The sequence below is a fragment of the Canis aureus genome, chromosome 8 (genome assembly GCF_053574225.1).
Source record: "Canis aureus isolate CA01 chromosome 8, VMU_Caureus_v.1.0, whole genome shotgun sequence".
NCBI classification, from domain to species: Eukaryota; Metazoa; Chordata; class Mammalia; order Carnivora; family Canidae; genus Canis; species Canis aureus.
The window spans coordinates 6,984,972-7,003,817 of record NC_135618.1 but is presented as its reverse complement, the minus strand read 5'-3'; positions in this window follow the sequence as shown (position 1 = coordinate 7,003,817).

Below are 18,846 nucleotides of genomic sequence, written 5' to 3'. Positions count from 1 at the left end.
ATGGCTTAAAGTTTCCAAAAATGGCTTATTCCTATTCTATCACTTGACCTTCACAGCAAGGCTGTGGATCAAAGAGCTGGTAAATGTTAAGGGTTGTGATATAAAGTCCAATTCTTATGCCATAAACCAGAGATCAGCAAGTTTTTTCTGCAAAGAGCCAGAGAGTAAATATTTTAGGCTTCGTGGGCCATATGGTCTCTGTCACAACTACCAGCCCTGTTATTCTAGTACAAAAGCAATGACAGAGAATATATTAATGAATGAGTGTGACTGTGTTTCAATAAAACTTTATTTGCAAAAATGGGCAGTGAGCTGGCCATTGTAATTTGCTAGCTTCTGCTCTAAACCACTATGCTCTAAAATCCTGAGAAACTAGAAGCCACAAGACAATTACAAGTTAAAATTATTATTGCCTTTCACGGAAGGAAGAGATTACATCTTGAGCTTTCAAAAAAAAAACTTTATGGAGAAGGATAGCAGGACCCAAAAGACTGGTTTTAGAGTGCCAGAGGGCTGGGTATGTCACATAAAGAGAACAAAGTATGCAAAATTCTACAGACAGGATGTAGAGTGGGGTATAGAGGAAAAAGAGGTAATTCAGTTTGATCAAGGCAGAGATACGTAAAGAGGATCAATATGATAGGAAAGGTGCAATTTTCATTACCTATAAAGATCTTGAGAGCAAACCTCATTCCATAAAAAATAGAAACCGTTATTTGTTTGTGAGTAGAGGGGGTGGCATGAGAGAGGAAATAATTATTCATTCTTCCTTATAATGATCAGAGAAAGTCATACAGAGGGTCTGAGAACTGAACTGAGACCTAATGAGTGAGGATACGTGTCCGGTCGTTGCAGTGAAATGGTTCAGTATGGAAGGACCCCAGTGAAAGATGAACTTGAAAAGCTGTACCCATCAGACTAAGGCAGTGATAAGACAGTTGTCATCTACCTACACCGTGAGTGGAGAAGGCCAACTCTGCGAACCAGAACCCCCAGGCTGTATGGTGGATTCAAATCATTTGCTTGTGACCTGTCAGTCAGGGAATCAGGCCGAGCTGCGGCTCTACTTAAGGCTGAGGTCCTTTGCTGCCTGCATTCAGGTGGTGGTTCAAGTGCACTGAGTGAGGTTGAAGGTCCAAGAAATCTCCACTCACATGTTTGTTCCGGTGATGCCCCAGCCGGCCTTCCCCTCTCTATGGAGGTAGTGTGGCCTCCTTCACAGCACGGCGGTCTCAAGGCAGTCAGGATTCTAACATGATCACTGGACTCCAAGGACGAGCATTCCAAGTGGTGAAGGTAAAAGTAGGGAATCTCTTAAGCCCCAGCCTTGGAAGTTACACAGTGTCACTCCTACCAGTCTATTAGCCAAAACCAGTCACAGGGCGGCGTACAATCAGGGGAAAGGGAAATAAACTCTACCTCTTTATTTTTTTTTTAAGTTTGTATTTATTTATTCATGATGGACACAGAGAGAGAGAAGCAGAAACACAGGCAGAGAGAGAAGCAGGCTCCACGCAGGGATCACGACCTAAGCTGAAGGCAGACGCTCATCCACTGAGCCACCCAGGTGTCCCTAAACTCTACCTCTTGATGAGACAGCATCAAGACCCGATTGCAAAAGAGCTTGAGGGAGAGGAGATATTGTTATAGCCTTCTCTGGAAACACTGTCTACCATGAAGTGTAATATAAAAATTAGGCCAAGGCCAATGAAACCTCTAGGGACCTGACACAGGCAAACTCAAAACCATCCCCATAACCCAGGCCTCCTGGGACTTACATGGAAAACAAACTGAAAGTAAACTTGTGATCGAAAATCACAAATCGGGATCCCTGGGTGGCGCAGTGGTTTGGCGCCTGCCTTTGGCCCAGGGCATGATCCTGGAGACCCGGGATCGAATCCCACATCGGGCTCCCGGTGCATGGAGCCTGCTTCTCCCTCTGCCTGTGTCTCTGCCTCTCTCTCTCTCTGTGACTATCATAAATAAATAAAAATTAAAAAAAAAAAAAGAAAGAAAATCACAAATCACAACAAACAAACAAAAATGACAAATCACAGGGAAACAGAATATAGACAAAACAGAGAGTGGAATTAACACACTGTGACATGGAATAGGGGAAGAAAATGAAAGAGGCCTAGAAATAAACACCTTTAAAATGTGCAAAGAACTACAGGTAGAAACAGAAGACGTAAGGCAAGACTGGATAGTATAAGAAACAAATGGGCATGTTTGAAAAGTATTAAGTTGGAATTTTAGCCACAAAAAATATATACTCGAAATAAGAAATCTTAATAGGTGAAAAGAGAATTAATGAAATGGAAGTAGTCCTAGAGAAAGTATTCCAGCACAAGTGTAGCACAGAAATGTTAAGTGTGGAAAATATGAAATACTGAAAGAGATACTAAGAAACTAGAAAATGAGCACTGAAAAGGCTAACATATATCCAGCAGGAATTTCTGGAGAAAGAATGGAGAGGGCACAGAAGAATCAATATTGAAAGAGATAATGGCTGAGAACTTTCTAGAAATGAATAAGCTGATCCACTTAGTTTATGGATCACACCAACTCTCAACAAGATGAATAAAAAATATATCTGCAACTAGATACACGTTAGTGAAAATGTATGACATCCAAAACAATAAATAAAGCTTTCCTTAAAACCCCTGGAGCTGGGGCACCCGGGTGGCTCAGGGGTTGAGCGTCTGCCTTTGGCTCAGGGTGTGATCCCAGGATCCGGGATCGAGTCCCACGTCAGCCTCCCTGCATGGAGCCTGCTTCTCCCTCTGCCTGGGTCTCTGCTTCTCTCTCTGTGTCTCTTGTGAGTAAATAAAATCTTAGAAAAAAAAAAAAAAAAAACCTGGAGCAGGAAAACAAGCCATCTTAGCAATTTAGACTGAGTTCTACTCAGCAAAAATAGGCAGGTAATAGGATAATGTATTTAACGTGTGAGGGAAAATAACTATCAACCTAGAAATCTGTGTAGTATTAAACTGTCATTCCTAATGAGGGGGAGAAAAACTCATGTCGGAAAGAAATCATCAGATCAGACTTTTTTTGTTACTCAACTTTATTGAAACAAATTTTATGTACAATAAAGTACATCCACCTTAAGAGTATTGTTTGATGAGTTTTGACTCTTCCTATAATCAAGGTACAGAACATTTCCATCACCATGAAAGGTTTCCTTTTGCCCCTTCCCAGTCAATTCCTCCACCAAATCCTTGTCTCCTAGCAACCACAGATCTGCTTTCTGTCACTGTAAATTAGATTTATTTTTTTCTAGAATTTTTTAAATGGAATTACACTGCATGCAATCTTTCTGTCTGGCTATTTTCACTCAGCTTAATGCTTTTGAGATGCACGCATGTCATGTGTGTCTCTAATTCATTTCTTTTTACTGCTGAGTAATATTCCATTCTGCAGAAAAGAAGACTGATGCTTTCCAATTAATTTCAGAAAAAAAAAGTCACTTAAATCAGAAAGCACTATTGGGGTTAAAGTGGGACCGTGCATAATGGCAAGAAACAAATTATATACCAAGAGAGTAAAATAAGTATGAATCTCCCTGTTTTTAATAATATAACCACAAAGCATTTAAAGTAAAAACTGACAAAATTACTGAAGCACAAATTCATCATCACACTATAATTTTTATAAGACATTTCTCTCAGAAATGGATAGACCAAGCAGTCAAAAGTGAGGAAAGGATATAGAAGATGCGCAAAGGGATTGTGGAAATTTTTAAAAAGACGATCAGTAGAGACTCCCCCAAGAGGGTCATCCGTGAGCCGAAGAGCCTCTTAAATTGTGACATGCTCCTATGGCAAAGCACTATCACCTAGCTGCACTGGAAATGGGGTTGGTATGAAGGGGTTTACACTATTAACTGTTTTGTAGGACACTACATGTGCCTGGGCAAGGTTTAAAAACAGAAGTAGTGGGGCGCCTGGGTGGCTCAGTCGGTTAAGCACCTGACTCTCCATCGCAGCTCAGGTCTTGAGCTCAGGTTGTGAGCTCAAGCTCCACGTTGGGCTCGGCTTTGGGGGTGGAGCCTAGTTAAAAGAAAAAAAAAGAAAGAAAGAAAGCCAAAAACAAAAACAGAAAAACCCAAGAAACAGAACTAGGATGCTTTTTCCTTCTTCATGAAATACAGATCAAAATAACAATAGCAACAAATAATAATAAGGGAGCACTCAGTGTGCATCAGGCAATATGCTAAACACCGTGCAAGCATTATCCCTTTTACTTCTCCACCAACTTTTGAGGTCAGGGAAGAGGAAACTGAGACTCGAAGAGGTGGCTAGCGAGTAGCCACAACAGGACTTGAACTTGTGTCTGACTCTAGAGTCCATGCTTAGCACTACCAGACCTTAGCATGTGGACTGGAGCGGGGAGTTCACAAAGGCACCCCATTAACTGCCTCTTCGCCAGCTCATTCTTTTTTTTTTTTTTTTTTTTGCTCATTCTTATTCAAACTGTGGAGCAAACTCAGCTGGACTACTTCTCCTGTAAAGCATTCCATCTGCAGAGAAGCAGGACAGACTTTTTTTTTTTTTAAGCAGTCCCGCCCTCGGCTGGCCTGGGGATGGAGGGGAGAGGCGGTGAGGTGCCAAGGCCTGGCTGAAAGTGAGGCAGGCCATCAGAGCTGGGGGGTGACCTGCAGATGGAGCGCACATCAAAGCAAAGCAGTGCGGGTGGGCCCAGCTCCCTGCTGCCTGCCCCGAAGGGGGGCAGGGCCCCTGCATGGTCCTTAGTTAACCACTGCCTGAACCAAAGAGCCTGATGCCTTGCACTACATCTGCAAGCATCTTTGCTGCCTGTGACCTTGGTTCACCTCTAGATCCCCTCAGGAGCGGAGAAAAAAAAAAAAAAAAAAAAAAAAGCAAGACATGCTGGAGTTCTCATGGATTTTAGAAAACTGTAAAAACTAGAACCTGGATGGATCCCACATCAGGTTACCTCACCTGAGCACAGGCGTTTGAACCTGGCCCTTTCCATAATCTGAGCGAAGGCTTATACAAAAGAACAAAAAGGCCTAACTCGTTGGCACTCTGCAGAGAGCGCGTCATTTTCTGCAGAAAAATTACAAGGAGGGCAGCCCGGGTGGCTCAGCGGTTTAGCGCCGCCTTCAGCCCAGGGCCTGATCCTGGAGACTCGGGATCAAGTCCCGCGTCGGGCTCCCTGCTTCTCCCTCTGCCTGTGTCTCTGCCTCTCTCTCTGTGTCTCTCATGAATAAATAAATAAAATCTAAAAAACAGAAAAAAAGAAAGATTACGAGGAGATACATGGAGAGGACCCAGGTATCAAACCCTGGAAGGTAAACATGACCTTAGCTTTCGCCAAACACGTTGTACGGGAGGCACCAAGTGCGAGGCCTGACACGTGGTTGGTGCTAAATAAATGTTTGGTGACAACGGTGACTGTTTATAAAGCATTTGACGGCTTGGTACAAAACCATCTGGGGAACCAAGCAAAATGAGCTCTATAGCAGGTTCACAGGAGCCAAATAAAGGGACAGGTGAGCAACTGGTCAGTGAATTTAATCAACGGAGATCATCACCCGCCTGGGTTCAGGTCCCCATCACCCTGCGTGACCCTGGCTGCATCACCTGACTTCTGTGTTCCTCGGTCTCCTCCTCTGTGAAATGAGGACCACAAGGTCATCTCCTCCTAGAGTTGCTGGGAGGATGCCATGCAACGATGTGGGTAAGCACGGGCCATGGTGCTTAGTGCACAGTGAGCTCTCGGCAAATGTGGCCTCCTGTCTTTTAATTATTTCTCTGGGTCTCTTCCTCGAGTGTTCTAACTTTGTAAATAAAATGTAACTGTACAACCTCAAAGGGCTTTTTAACCTAGAGGGTTCTAAACACTTAAAACCCAAAACTCCACACCAAAGCCGACTTTCTTCCCATGTGAATGCAATGGTCAGTGCAGCCCAGTGACACACAAATACTGAACTTCGATTTTCTTCTCTCCACCAAAGACACTTAATAAAAACGGAAAACCGATATCCTGATTAATATACATTTTCAGATATATGCCCCCATCCATGCACCCTGTTTAGTCAAAGTTGGTAAATATATAGGAGATGTTCTCAGGGGCAGGGAGCTAAAAACAGCCCTGGCTTCGGCAGCAGAAGGACTAGAGGGCAGGTCTTTGCGAGGGAAGAGTTGTCTCTGTTCACGGTCCCCGGGGCTCAGGGGGTGGGGACAGTGCCTGGCACAGGTGCAGCCCTCAGGAAGCTGATTCCTCTCCGATGCTTGGTAAAACACCATCTGCTGAACTAAGCAAAATGATGAGCACTATAGCAGGTTCACAGGAGCCAAATAAAGGGACAGGTGAGCAACTGGTAAGTGAATTTAATCAACCGGGATCACCAACCAAGAAAAGAGGGAGGAGGGTGGATGGCAGGCCGAAGCAAGCAAGAGAAGGAGAGGATGGGATGGAGGAAAAAATGTACCCGGAGAGGATTCAGGACACAAGTGCCTTACACTGAGTTTCTGCTTTTAACACACAGGGCACTGAAATCTTGAGGGCAAATCCTGAAGGAAACATTTGTAAAAATTAGCACTTCCTATAAGTCTGTCATCTCATCCTTCTCAGACCTCATTAAGCATCCAGAATGCCTTGGAAAAGCACCAAAGACCAAATCATGAAAAATGGGAGAAAAAAAATCCCAAGGCAAAAGGATCGTTTAATATCTTCCCAAGCATCTGTTCCTTCAAACTGAAATATGTCATGCAAAACATATTTCATGTGATTCAAATAATTAACTGAAACAAATATTAAACACGTAACAGAGAGCAGCAAATAAAAATTCGCTTCTGATTTCATTGCCATTGTTCTAAGCCTTCAGTAAGATATAAACATTGTTGTACTCAAATTGCCAGCAAAATTAAGAATGCATTACCGGTTTTATTAGAAAAACATTATTTGGAAGGAAATACTATTTGAGGGTTTTTTTTAATTATGAAAGAGCAAAACATGTGATTAGCATTATTTGTTCTTTAATGAAAAGAGGGGGAAAAAAAGCTATTGAAATCAATTAAACCTTTTTTTTTTAGTATAAAGGAAACATCCAAAATGCATTGACAATAGTCTACTTTGAGCAGTCATGGTTTTCATTTTTTTCTTAAATGTATCAGACATAGATTTCACAGCTCATAATTAATTCCCAGTGCCCACATCACCATTAATTTTTAATCAAAGCGGAGCTGCTGGGAGTGCTACCTGCTATTTCACCAAGGTTAGGACGGGTTTGTTTCCAGGCTCGGAAACCTTATTTGTTGTGCATAAAGAGCATGATTTCCAAAAGGATGGCCAGATGCACCCTGTAATCCCAGCTAATTACCTTCAGGTGATGGGGACCAAACTCTGCTTCGACTCAAAAAAAAAAAAAAAAAAAAAAATCTAGTTTCACAGATAATTACACATTTACACAGACTAGGGATTTAGAGTTTTATATTCTTGGTGGTGTTAGACTGAGGGGTATACGTTGTTGACAAGTACTTCCTCTATATGTATAAAGGGAATTCACCACAATCAATTTACCATCTTTATGCTCATAAATGCATGTTTACAGGAGCTCCCCAGATAGCATGGCAACTTTTTTTTTTTTTTAATTTTCATTTATTTATGATAGTCACAGAGAGAGAGAGAGAGGCAGAGACACAGGCAGAGGGAGAAGCAGGCTCCATGCACCGGGAGCCCGATGTGGGATTCGATCCCGGGTCTCCAGGATCGCGCCCTGGGCCAAAGGCAGGCGCCAAACCGCTGCGCCACCCAGGGATCCCAGCATGGCAACTTTGCACCAGGGAGCAAATGTGACACAGGTTCACCGAACTTCTATGGCATAAAATCACCAGACAAGGAAATGATTTCAGCGTGGGTTTAGGAAGGGTCCAGGCCAGCTTTACTCCAAGTCGACATCAAATAACACAAGGCAAAACTGGAGTATTAAGACTCAATTTTAAAAGGTAAGTATTCTAAGTAAAAATAAGTTCTATCAACTTAACAGAAACCTCACTGCAAGGAAATTCATTTTCCTTTGGTTTAATACTTTTGCATAAAAGACATTAACTTGGTCATTTAGATTTAAACTATGGAATATTATATATATGTGTGTGTGCGTGTGTGTGTATCAAATTAATTTCTTGTTGGACAGCAGTATAATGTTTATAAAAATCTAATAAATGCCTAATAAAAGATTAAGCTTGGCTAACCCAACCAAATATAAATAAAAGTCAAACTATTTTAACATATTTTATAAGACTTATATACATATGCATATGGACACATCTTAAAGATATATATACTTTAAAATATTTATAAAACATAGATATACCTAATATATTAAAGATATATATTTTATATAATTTATAAACATTTATAAAATGACTTATAAGCATTTTAAACAGCCTAAAATACTTTTAAGCAGCTTGGCCTCTATTCACATACACAAAGATTTTTTTAAGAGGAGTGTTAGGGGCATTAGTGATAATTTCAATTTTTATTTACTGCTCTGTATTTTCCAAATTCTTAGGATGAACAATGTACTGCTTTTATAAGAAAAAATTTTAAGTATTCTCTGTCTTAAAACTTTTAAACTTACTAATCCCCTTATATGCCAAATTTGAGATGTGCTATAAGATAAACGAACCTGGCTCCCAATAATCTACCTAAGTAAAATTAGTTTCCTCACTAAGCCACGCCTCCCACTACCAAACCCCTCCATAATGTAGCAGTAAATATTCAGTGAGTGAATTTTAAGTGCTTATATAATGGATACCCATTTCCAAGGACTCCAGGAGCAGATCTAGCTAAGCAACTACAGTCCTATAAAAACAGCATGGATGAGATTCCGTGTGGACACTCCATGGAATTGCGTGGTTCTACATTAAGTTTAGAATTCAACGCAACTTTAAATAACATTAATATTATAAATTAATAACGATAACATGTAAATCCAGAGTTCATTAAATGAAATGCCCTGTTCTAACCTATCGGTCCCAGCCCTCCCTCCAACACGGTTAGCTCCCCACCATTTCAGGCAACTGGGTCACTCTCTGCATGGACAGGTAAGCCATTAGATTCAAGGGGCACTGAAATGTTTCCCAGCTTAAGATATCTCCACTGCCCTCTCAGGATACCTGACTTTCCTACTATTTGAAACTCTTAGCCTAGACATGAACATCAGAAAGCAAAAAGCCAGAATCTTTTTAACAGTTGGGAATAAAGACGGATGAATTACTAGGGTGAGTGAGCCAAGTTAACAGATGCAGAGAAATGGGAAAGGAGGGCATACATATATCCAGGTGATGGAGTAATACTTAGGTGTAGGGAAAAGTAAGTGAGGCATATTTGGGAAAATAGTTTAGGACCATGTTGGGGAAGACTAAGAAATCTACTGAAGACTTCTGACCAGAAGATAACGTATCAAATTGGTGCTCTAAGCAGAGGACGAATTCAAAGAGGAAAGACTAAAGGTTAAAAGACCCAGAGATGCCAGTCAGTGATTCCAGTGAGGTGTGCTGAAGGCATGAACAAAGGTGTAGGTGGAGGGAATGAAGAGAAGAGCAGTTGGTGGGCACAGGTCAAGGGTAAAGGAGGATTCAGATAGGACCTCAGAAAACAAGAAGGTCAAGAAAAGTTTGTTTTACTGTGGAAAGGAGTCCTGAGTGTGTTTTGGGCTATGAGGAAGGAGCTAGGGAAAGGAAGAGATTGAACCAAAGCATGAAAGAAGAAGGGATCAAAGCCAAATAAAAAATTTGCATTTTCTGGACATTTACTGTATGTCAGACCAAGGCAAGATGTTGTCAATAAATATCAACTCTCAAAAAGCAAAATGTGTATCTTTTTCACCCTCATAGCTCCATCACTTCACACTTAGTAGACACTCAGTAATTGTTTGTTGAATGAATGGCAGAGAGGAGGGAGGAAGGCTTAATATTGGTGAGATAAAAGGAGATAAAAGTTTCTCAAAGGCGGGAGTGAATGAGTGGAGCACCTAAGGAAGGGGAGTGCGGGCAGCAAGCCCTGATGGCTCAGAAAAATGAGAGTCAAGTTCATTTGCTTAGATGAAGAACGACAATGTAGGTTGTAAGAGTAATGTAATTAAGGCTCAAAGATTGGAAAATGGTTTCAACAGCTCTTGTAAATGCTGAAATGAGGATTCTTCTAGACATGGATAAAAATGCCCACATAGTAGTGTGGTAGAAGCTGATGTTAACATGACCCTGTACGTCTCCACTTTCTGACTTGCACTCGCTAAACAAGGATTACAAGTAGAGAAAGCTAGATAAAAGCTGTTCAGCTCTTCTGACCCTAGAACTCCTGGTGCATAACTTTATCATGTATTTGTCACATTACTTGAGCTTTGTTTATATGAATCTCTCCCAAAACACAGACTATCTTCTCAAAGACAGGACCTAGGTCTTATGCATCTCCAGTCCCCTAATATGGTGCCCAGAACACCATCAGTGCTCAGGTAATACTGATGGAACTCTGAACCAAGGGCTGCGCACCAGCCAGTGGGAATAACAGAAGGTCAACACCAAGCACCTGACTCGGGTAGCAGCAGTACATCAGGCTGAAGCACATACAAGAAAATGCATAAAATGAAGATGGAATGAGGTGGGTAGATGGTAAGAGGAAATGGAGCTGACTGAAAGGAACAAAATGGTAGACTAAACGGTGTCTTAAAAAAAAAAAAAAAAAACCAGAACACTTAGCCAATTGCATAATAAGAAACCCAAAGGCAAGGTAGTTCCAGGATTGGTGCAGTGGCTCTACAGAGTCTACGACTCAGTATTTTCCACATATTTTTTAAAGATTATATTTATTTATTCATGAGAAAGAGAGAGAGAGAGGCAGAGGGAGAAGCAGGCTACATGCAGGGAGCCCGATGTGGGACTCGATCCTGGGACCCCAGGATCATGCCCTGGGCCAAAGGGAGGCACTAAACCGCTGAGCCACCCAGGGATCCCATATTTTCCATATTTTTTGCTCAGATTTCAGCACATCAGCAGCAGTCACTCTTTGTCTGCAAACTAGCAGTTGAAGACATTATAGTTCAGGTATAACAAGTTCCAGCCGAGAGAGAGAGAGAGGGAAAGAGAGGCATTTCTCTTTTGTATTAGGAAGGAAAACCTATTCTAGATCTTGGGTGCAGAGCTCAAGCACCATTGGTCACATCAGGGTTCCCTGCACTATGGGCTGGGAAAGCTTAGGTATTTCTCATATATACATTGGGGAACATATGCTCCTTCAAAAAGGAAGGAGCAGCAGTGGTGAAGGGAGGGGGAAACGGCTGGAGGGTAGCCAACAAACAGCATCCCCAAACGGGCTGAGGAAATAGTGATCACGATGAGAATTTTATGGCCTGGAAAAGCCTCAGAATAAACTGTTACCTATTGCCACATCCATAATCCCACAGAACACAGCAGATGTACGGATTGTGTGATTCAACCTTTAGCTGACTGGACCAGGGTGGACATCAAACTGAGGGAAGTCTGTAACATAAGACATAGCTTAAGACCATAAGCAAAGTAACTAGATTCTTCTTTAGCTATTTATATTAAGGACATTTGTAGCAAGGACATTATATCCCCAAACATATTGAGGTACTTTATTTCTCTGCAATTTCTAGTTTGTGTCCTTCCCTTTACTCGATGAAAGGCATTTGCAGTGCCTCAAGGAGAATGAGTATGGTTAAAGCAGAAATGCAAATAGAAGAAGCATCACTTTTCAATTTGTCTGTGTCCTTTAGTTAAATCCCCCTTTTTTTAGGAAATGCCAAACGAGTGACTCTCTCTGTTCCTGGCTATTAAAACTGCTGAACTATAACATGGGATAAAAACATGGGTTATTTGAATACCAGCTGTATGCCAAAGGACTAGGCAAGGGCTAGGATTTCTACACATCATCAAAAACAATAATAGCAAACATTTGTTCAATAGGTTGCTCAATGTCAGGCAGAATGTTATTGCATCGGAAGCACACGACAATCCTATGAGGATGGTACAACTCGTATCCTCATTGTATCGATGCGGTTTGCAAGTAATCTCGGGGAAGACCCCCTTGGCCTACTCAGTATTCATCCTCACTGTCTTCTTTCTAATGAAGTGGGATAGTAGGTTCTTGACTCGCGGAATCAAAGAATGAATCTCGCGGACAAAGGAGACTGAATAAAGCGATAGAAGTTTATTAAGCAAGGATGGAGAAAAGCCTGTCAGGGGTGAGAGGGGTCCCCATAGAGTTGCCAACATGGTCCTCCACTGACAGTCTTTTATTTAGAACCGACCGGGAGCTTGTGGCCTTATCATTCTTGGGATGTCTTGGTCTGAGCAAGGACTGGTGATAACATCTTTAATGGCTTCTTCGTGACCGTCATAAAAGACACCCTAGGGCAGGATGGTCTGGTTTGTTCCCTTATCTCTGGTTTCCTTACATCTCTGAATTTGTGGGATTTCTGTGAGCCTGATCCCATAGCCCCTATCTACCTCTCCTACCTAGCCTCACCTGTCCCTTACTCACTAACACTATCCACTGTATTCCAGCCTGCACTTCAGGAAAAGCTCCTGAAGCATCTAAAGATAATCCCACCACCACCACCACCACCCTTACCCCCCCACCCCACCCCCATACACCCACTAATTGGTTACAGGCCTATGACAATTAGCACATTGCATTTCCTTGAACCTAAGAATTGCTTCAAGAATAAAAAGATGATCCCATCTGGGCCAACGAGGCACAAAGGGAGGTTGACTTGGGGTTTCTGCAAAATAGTCTCTTTGTAAGAGAGAACCATTGTAAGAAAAGCCTACTTTTTCTCTGAATATGGTGATTGCAGAGACAAAGCTTGGAACTACAAGAGTTTTTTTTACCATGGCATCACTTAGGATGATTTTTGGCAGCACAGAAGTTATGCAACTAAAATTGACTTCCGAATTAGGAAAATGTGCTGTTTCACAAACACAGGGTCTAAAGGTAGATAGCGAGGTTTAAGTTAATCCATGACTAAGTGATGTCCTTAACAAAACCCAGGTGTTTTCCACCTTTCTTCTCCATGCTTTGTAGCATGTTGACTAGATTCTTTTTTTTTTTTTTTAGATTTTTTAAATTTATTCATGAGAGACCCCGAGAGAGAGGCAGAAACATAGAGGGAGAAGCAGGTTCCCTATGTGGAGCCCAATGTGGGACTTGACCCCAGGACTCCAAGATCACGACCTGAGCCAAAAGCAGATGCTCAACCACTGAGCCACCCAGGCATCCCTGTGTTGACTTGATTCTTGTACTTGTCTCCTCGCGATGGCTACCACAGTTCTGGGTATCATAGATAGATTCCTTATTTATCTCTGACCATGGTAACATCACATGCCAAAGTTTGGCAAGAAGAATAGAATTACCATGTTTGGTTTGAATAATTAATAATTCCCTTTAGGCTGTGGAGGCTCAAACTTCCCAAATATATAGAAAGATAAATGTTTGACAATATCTGAGATTTCCAAGAAAAGAAAAAAAAGGCTGGTGTTGAAAAGGCAATGTGCATGCACAGCCATCAAGGCAGGAGACAACCTGGTGACAAAGCAAACAGACAAGCATGTGGACTTCTTGAGGGAGAGAAGTATCAAGGAAAAAGAGCCAGAGCCACTGATTAAACTGTCAAGGTCATTTTCCCTTGATCTTCCAGTTATGTGAGTACATATGTTTTTATTGTTGGACTTGTCAGAGTCAGATTTTTCCATTACTTGCAGCCCAAAGCATCCCAACTGGTACAGTGGAAGAGGTAGGATTCAAACCTAGGTCTTTCTGAGCCATGTCTGGCTACTGACTCTATAGTTCATATCTCAACAACGTCCCCAGAACCTACATGAGCAATGAGATAGTGGCCAGCTGACTTGACCTACTTAATTTCCCATATCCACCGATTTTTGCCATCAGGCTCTAGCAAGTCAGCTGGGGGAGTGAACTTCCTGGCCGGGTTCCCTCTGGGCTAGGTTTGCCACCGTCTCCTTCATGAGCCCGTCCTCTTTGCTGCCTCACTCTTCTCATTTCCTCCCTCATGTTTGCTGACATCATCTCTCTGTGCACCCAAATGAGGCTTTAGTTTGGAGAAAACTAAAATAAAATAGTCAAATACCGATAAGAATAAAAAATAAAGAAAGAAAGTAGAGGGATTTGGTATAAAGACAGTAAACTATTTCCTCGTGTCACTGGGGAAGATTTGAGAAGGTCTTGATGTCAGTCGGCTATGGTGAGCAAAAGAAAAAAGGGATGTGATCATATTTTATTCAAACCATTCAGCCAATATATACTGAACACTTATACTGAACTTTATTAAGTTCTGGGAGTACAAGAGAATAAAACTGATAGTCTCTGCCATTTTGGAGCTTGCAATCCTGTGTGGAAGACAGACATTGGTAAAATAACACACAAATAAAAACAGAGAGAACTGCCATGAGGGAGAGGTATGTGCTGTGCAGTTTAAAAGAGAAGTTACTGTAAGATGCAGGGGGACAACAAACCAAACATAATGTCTCAAGAATTCTTTCTTGGCCATCGGCTCCCAACCCCACCGACCTCACCTATATTCAAAAACTATATCACTGACTAGTACATGGAACCTGTAAATGTCTAGTACCTTGCGATGTGGGAAACAAAGGCAGAAGAGAGATTATTTAATTTTCTTACTACCCACAGCCCATTGACAAGTCCTTGAAACAAGCAGAATGACCTTCCTCTAGGGACTCAACTGCCTCGATGTTCATACCTTGGTAAGGGCAAAAGGCAACCTTAGCCCAACCCCCAGGATCCTGTCAGTCTACTTTAACATATAAAAACTCCTTTAGAAATTTCCTTTGTCTCTAAACTCCCCAAAATACATGTTGGCGATCATCCCCCAAGCATAGGACCCTCTGATATACACCTGAAGAGCCTCATGACTAAGGCTTTGGTTTTGTTTTAAAGATTTTATGTATTTATTCATGAGAGACACAGAAAGAGAGTCAGAGACACAGGCAGAGGGAGAAGCAGGCTCCCTGCGGGGAGCCTGATGTGGGAGATCCCAGGATCCGGGGATCATGACCTGAGCCAAAAGAAGACACTCAACCACTGAGCCACCCAAGTGTCCCATGACTAAGGTTGTATTTGATGGCTTTCCCAACAAGAGCTAGTCCCCTCAAGGTCATGCTTCCAAAATTCCTTAGAGACTTAAACTATCCCTAACCCCTCCCAAGCTGAAGTATGTAAAGGACCACTCATGACCCTGGTTTGGCTCTTTCTGCCCATGGATTCTGTCCCTGTGCTTTAATGAAATCACCTTTTTGCATCAAAGATGTCTCAAGAATTCTTTCTTGGCCATCTGGCTTTGAACCCTCACATGTTTTCTACATCACCTTAGATATGTATTTAAAGAAAAATAATAAATTATAATAAACCAGCCACATAATCTGATTAGACTCACGTATTTGTCTAGCTCTTGTAAAATATTAAGGAGCTTCGGCACTTTTAGTTAGAAAACATAATAATGAATGTGTCCATCCAGAATCTTTAGATTGAAAGTGAGACTCTAGTACTCACATGGCTGAAAAAATTGTCAGTACTGCCATTGGGAAGAAAACTGAGATTTTAATTTTGTTTTGTTTTTAATGTATTATAAAATTTCAGACAAAAAAAGCTACAAAAATAGAAGACTCATGTACTCATTATTCAACTTAAAAAATAAAATATTTCCAATATAATTTGAAATTTAAAGTATCATATGCTTCTCTCTCCAATCATATTTCCTTTCTGAATACACAGAGATAACAATTATCCTACATGTGGGATTTATCCCACATGTATCCCACATTTATCATCACCATGAGTTTTTTTTTTTAAATACTTCTATGTATAACTGTAAGTATCCCTAAAAAATAGTCTCATTTTATATGGTTCTGATATAGTTTTGAAATGTTAGTGAGGTAGGTGGGGTCCAGAGCCAATGGCCAAGAAATAATTCTTGAGATGGCTTGGTGCAAGATGGTGGGTTTTTAAAAAATTTTTATTTAAATTAAATTACTTAACACATAATGTATGATTGGTTTCAGAGGTAGAGCTCAGTAGTTCATTAGTCTTATATAACACCCAGTGCTCATGAGATCACATGCCCTCCTTAATGTCCATCACTGTTATCCCATCCCCCACCCCACCCCCTCCAGTGACCCTCAGTTTGTTTCCTATGATTAAGAGTCTCTTATGGTTTGTCTCCCTCTCTGATTTCATCATGTTTTATTTTTTCCTCTCAAAATGGTGGTTTAATTGAAGAAAGGGGAGAGGACCTGTGGGCAATAAGAGCTGCGGCTGCTGCTGATGGGTGCTCCCTGCTGCCCTGGGGATTATGAGGAGCAAGTGATTACATACCTTGGGGTTGGGGGAAGTAAAGATAAGGGAAGTTCCATATGTTAAAGAAGACTCAAGATCCTAGAGGGATGTTATAATCTGCCTATCTCAGGTATCTGTCAATTGGCTGCAGGAGATTGAATTTTACCTACATTTCCTCCTGCCTTTGTTTCCTACATCAGTTCCATACTTTACATTAACAGAAATATATTGTATATGTTCTTCTGAGCCTTCTTTTTCTGTTCACTTGTATATATGTATGCTCCATTTATGTAAATGTTTGTGTTTTTCAATGCTCTTTCAATGCTTTTTAATATTCCAATATAGTCATTCATTTTCCTGCAGATGAAAACTGTTTCAATTTGAATTGTTCTATCCACAAGCATGGCATGTTTCTTCTCTTAAAATACCTGAATTTTACTTTACTTCTTCAAACCTGCTTCAAAAACATTCTATGGATTTTTGCACGATGTCATAGAGTAAATACTCAACTACCGCGATGGAAATCTAGTGAAATTCTGCATGCTTAATGTATTACATATGTGTGGGTATTTGGTCCAAGAACAAGGGGAATGGGTCTGGGGAGTACATCTTTAAAATTTTCTCTATAATATCCTTACATATTTTTTTTCTTTTCTACCACTGAAATTACAATAGCATGCAAGCATAATTACCCCATAGACTCAGAAGAGGAAATGTTAGAAGCCTTTTTCCTATGTAGATATAAAGACATCCCAGAAAAAGCTATTAATTATTTGAATTCATGATATATCTTTCTTCTAAAAGTACCATAAAACTATATAAATGAATTTATCCTGAAAGCACTCCTGAGAAACAAAAGTGCTGTTAGCCCAATTTAATAAGTGACACTAAAGTTTGCTGGATTATCCCAGATCACACAGACTAGCTTTGATTCTTGCTCAAAGTGGCATAACTCAACTAAGCTGTCTCATACAGTTTCATCTTTGATAAAATGGTTAAAACGTACATTATTTTAAGTTCTGGCACAAGAAAAGCTATTTCAGCAGTGGAATCAACCAATGCTCCAAATCCACTTAGACAATTTTATCAGTTATGGTCCATTTGGCTGGCAGTAAAAAGAACTCAGTGGTGTAACAATAGGAAAATTTATTATCTTACAAAAGAAGTCCAGAGGTAGTTAATTGACTCAGTGGCTTATCATTGTCATCAAAGACCCAGGTTCTTTCCAACTCTGCCCCAACTTTCTCCATATCAGCATTACCCTTGAGTAAGGGACTGATGGGCCTAAGTAGGCAGAGATAGGTAGGGGGACCAGGGTCACAACAATCCCCAAAATGTGGAGGTGAAAGGAAACCAGAGATAAAGAAACAAACCAGACCATCTAGTCGTAGGTGTCAAAGGTGGGATTTTGTTATAACAGCTACTTGTGACCAAGAATTACCAGATCTTAGAAGGAAGTAAGCCATTGAAGGTATTATCACTAGTCCTTACTTAATGGTGTTATCAACAGAGATGTTAAAAGGATTTAGGTTCCCTGGTTGGCTTTCAATAAAAGACCAACCCTACATGCCCCCAGGGACAATGCTGTCGGACCCCTCTCACTCCTGAGAGGTTTTTTGTTTTCTTTTTCTTTTTCTTTTCTTTCTTTCTTTCTTTTTTTTTTTTTTTCTGAGAGCTTTTTCAGTATCCATTCTTAATAAAACTCTATCACTTTACTTACTCTCCTTGGTCCACAAGACTCATTCTTTGACTCCATGAAACAGGAACTAGCTCTCCCACTTCAACCTTGGTAGCAAAAGGGCTACAGCTATTCCAGGCATCAAATTCAAACACAATAACATTCAGAGTAATACAGAAATGTATCTTCTTATAATTCTCTCTCAAGAATATTCCTCAGAACCCCTCTCCCTCCCTCACCCAGAAGGCTGTGCCTCTAGTTTTGTTGGCCAGATCTGAGTCACGTGTCCATCACTGAACCAAATATTACCAAAGAAAGTAACTGATTTTAAGCAAATCAAGCTCATCTCTAGAGCTGGGTTTGGGGTCAGCTTCCTCTGAAATACATGACTCATGGGGGACAAAAAATATATCTAAACAAAATCAAGGTTCTGATGGAAAGGATTCAGGGTGGGCAACCAACAGCATCCATTGGAATTAGCTTTCTTCAAAGCCCTGTCTATACACCAACAATGGTTTTCAAATACCAAGGAAGTGAATTTTACCTCTGCTTTAGTCCCAGGAAAGCTTTTTATAAATTCCAGATCCAAAGTTCAAAAAACTACCCTATACTTCAACCCCCTAAATCCTATTGGCATCTGATCCAGAGCTGCTATTTGATCTAAATGTTTGTGTCTCCCCCACATTTGTGTGTTAAGATCCGAATGATCAAAATGATGATTTTAGAAGGTGGGACCCTTGGGAGGCAGTTAGTGCCCTTACAAAAGAACCTCCTTAGCCCCTTCCAACAGTGAGGACACAGTGAGA